Source organism: Zingiber officinale, chromosome 8B (genome assembly GCF_018446385.1).
Source record: "Zingiber officinale cultivar Zhangliang chromosome 8B, Zo_v1.1, whole genome shotgun sequence".
NCBI lineage: Eukaryota > Viridiplantae > Streptophyta > Magnoliopsida > Zingiberales > Zingiberaceae > Zingiber > Zingiber officinale.
This window is the reverse complement of record NC_056001.1, coordinates 88,702,339-88,705,370: the sequence shown is the minus strand read 5'-3', so window position 1 is coordinate 88,705,370 and position 3,032 is coordinate 88,702,339. Positions and strand designations below refer to the sequence as shown.

At 40.0% G+C, this 3,032-nt stretch overlaps 1 non-coding gene across 1 annotated transcript; it reads left to right on the top strand.

Annotated features, from left to right (window-relative positions):
* The first annotated feature begins 2,565 nt into the window (after positions 1-2,565).
* Positions 2,566-2,672, top strand: LOC122018285. Its single transcript, XR_006121705.1, has one exon. It is a non-coding gene; the product is annotated as a small nucleolar RNA R71 (small nucleolar RNA).
* Positions 2,673-3,032: the final 360 nt, after the last annotated feature.

The following is a 3,032-nucleotide window of genomic DNA, read 5'->3' as shown; positions in this document are numbered from 1 at the left end:
TGTGGTACCAATAAGCTCCGATGCCTGCACTTCTTATCCACCTGAAGGCATCTCTAAGCTCCATGGAGGGTGCCCTCCATCCAGTGTTCAAGGCATCTTCCATCTCCTTGGAAGGTGCATTCTGCCTTACTTCCTGCATAACTATAGCCAAAGTGCCCGTCGGCCCGAGGCGCCTCCAACAGCCCGGAGGCTCCTCGAACACTGTTCATCTGAGCATTCCCTTGGGCAACTTCATTCCTGTAAGGCATATTAGTCCATAAACAAAGTATACCCTGCAAAATTAAGTTTGCATAATAATATAAGATAAATACAAGTATTTGATAGTCATTGGACTGCCCGGTTCTGACTTCGAGTTTCTCAGAAACCCTAGGTCTAACCAATACCTACTGTTCCCTCTTCGAGGAATGTGTCCTCACCTACTCCTCTCAGGAGAAGTTACCTGTTGCCAGATTGATCTTCCAGACCAACGGGACTTTTGCTCAACGTCCGAAGCTTCCAATCTTCATGCTGGACTTCCACTCCATGACCCGTCCAGACTTCCACCTAGTTCGCGACACCAGGATTTCAACCAAGAGTCTCCGACTCTAGGATTTTGCCCGAAACTCTCGACTCGCTAAGACTTTCTGCTTAGGGTTTCCACCCCCTAGGACCTAGGGTTACCGCCCCCTAGGGTTTTCCACCTGCTTAACCTTAGCTAGGACTTTTCATCATCTAGGGTTACCACCTCCTAGGACCTAGGATTACCACCCCCTAGGGTTTTTCACGTACCTAGAATCCACTAGGACTTTTGCTTAAGAACACTTAGGACTTTTTCTACAAACTCAATCAACCTTGTTAGATCATAAGACAACCTAACTTTGAACCCTTTGACATAATTAAAACTCAAATTCGATCATCTGGTGCTTCCCGCACCAACAACTGCCCCGCTGTAATTGCTCAAGAAGGAAGAGACATAGTTAGGAGATTCAGATAAATCAAATTGTAATATTTTCTTACTAATAACCAGAGTTAGCTTATGATTTTTAACATCAATGATAGTTTCAACAGTCACAAGGAATGATCTTTCCAGGATTATTGGGATCTTGGGATCCTCCTCCATGTCTAAAACAACAAAGTCGGTACGTATGATGCAACCACCCACCTCTACCAACACATCTTCAATGATACCCATAGGGTACCTGCATGAATGATTAGCTAACTAAAGTACCATAATAGTAAGTTTAAAATTTTTGAGACCTAGCTTATTATGAACCGAATATGGAATGAGGTTAACACTTGCCCCCAAATCACAAAAGCTCTATATATAAATTCAGTTCCTATAGTGCAAGGAATTGAAAAGTTTCCTAGATTTTGAAGCTTTAGGGGAGTGGTTGCCAAAAATAGAGCACTGCACTCTTCCGTTAGTGCCACAGTCTCAAACTCTCTTTTTCTTCTTCTGTTGGACATGATCTCCATAAAAAATTTGGTGAACTTGGGCATTTGGTGAAGAGCATCAATAAGAGGAACCTCAATACAAATCTCTTTAACCTTTTCTAAAATTCTGCCAAACTCTTCATCTTTCTTTCTCATAACTAATCTTTGTGGGAAAGAGATTATTTGACTTCAGGGTGGTAGTGAAAGAATCTCTTCAACCTTCTTGATAATCTCCTCATCATCCTAGATCCTAACTAGGTTAGGTGAGAGAGGAGAGAACTCTTCTTTAGTGTCAATTCCTTTAGGAGTAGACACTTGGGGATCTCCCAAGGTCCGTCCACTCCAGAGTTCCATTCTATTGCAATGTTCAACTGGATTCACATCGGACTTCCCCGGGAAAGCTCCTGGTTCTCTTGAAGAAGATAAGGCTATCTGGGCAATTTAGCTATCTTGCATCTTCTAGTACTTTTCAGTGCTATGCATTCTTTTAGTGAGTTTCTTGATTTCAATTTTCATTTCCTTTGGCTCAGCAAGACCTTCCTCAAGCATCTTTTATATTCGGGATAGTTGATAGCCTTGTGATAGTTATTTTTAATAGCCTTGTTGTCTAGGTTGGTAACTTGGCCTTGCCCCTATAGATAGTCCTTGATCTTGATTGTTTCGGTAAGAAAAATTTAGACAATTCTTCCAACCAGGGTTGTATGTGTTGGAGTACATATTGTTTTATCTTTGATTATAACTTACTATTGCATCACATTGCTTAAGTTGATATATTTGTGAAGAGATGGCCCCAAAGGGCAAGTTTCTTGAGCATGGTCCATGCTTCCACAAGTGTCACACACACATACAATTGCATTGGCCATACTAGTCCCCATATTCTTAAGCTTTTTAGTCAAAGCATCCAATTTCACGGACATATAAGTAATTGCATCTATGTCAAACTTTCTTGATGCCTTGAGAGGATTTCAAGAGAAGGAGCCTCCACTTCTTTCGGATGCCCATTGATGATGGTTTTGAGCTACACTCTCAATAATGTCTTCAGCCTCATCTATACTTTTGTTCATTAATGCCTTTCTAGCTGCAGAGTCAAGGGACACCTTTGCATAATAGTTGATGTCATTATAAAAAGTATGCAAAACTAACCACTTCTCAAGTCCATGATGTGGGCATTGCCTGAGCATTTTTTTGAATTTATCTCATACTTCAAATAATGATTCTGAAATTGACTGTTTAAAGCTTGCTATAAGATTCCTCATATGAGTAGTTTTACTGGGAGAATAGAACTTATAAAGGAATTATTGCTCACATTGCTCCTAAGATGTGATGTTATTGGCTGGTAAGGAATTAAGCCACTTCTTAGCTCTATCTCTTAAGAAAAACCCAAATAACAATAATGTTATTGCTTCTGCTGGAACTCCATTCATTTTCATTATATTGTAAATTTCATAAAAAAAGCATCCAAGTGTTGGTTTGGGTTCTCATATGGTCCACCTCAAAATTAATTTTGTTGAACTATTGTGATCATTGCATGCTTATCCCAAAATTATTAGCTTCAATAGGTGGTCTATTAATGCTAGATCGAAGCCCTCATGCATAAGATGTTGCATAATCTTTAAGAG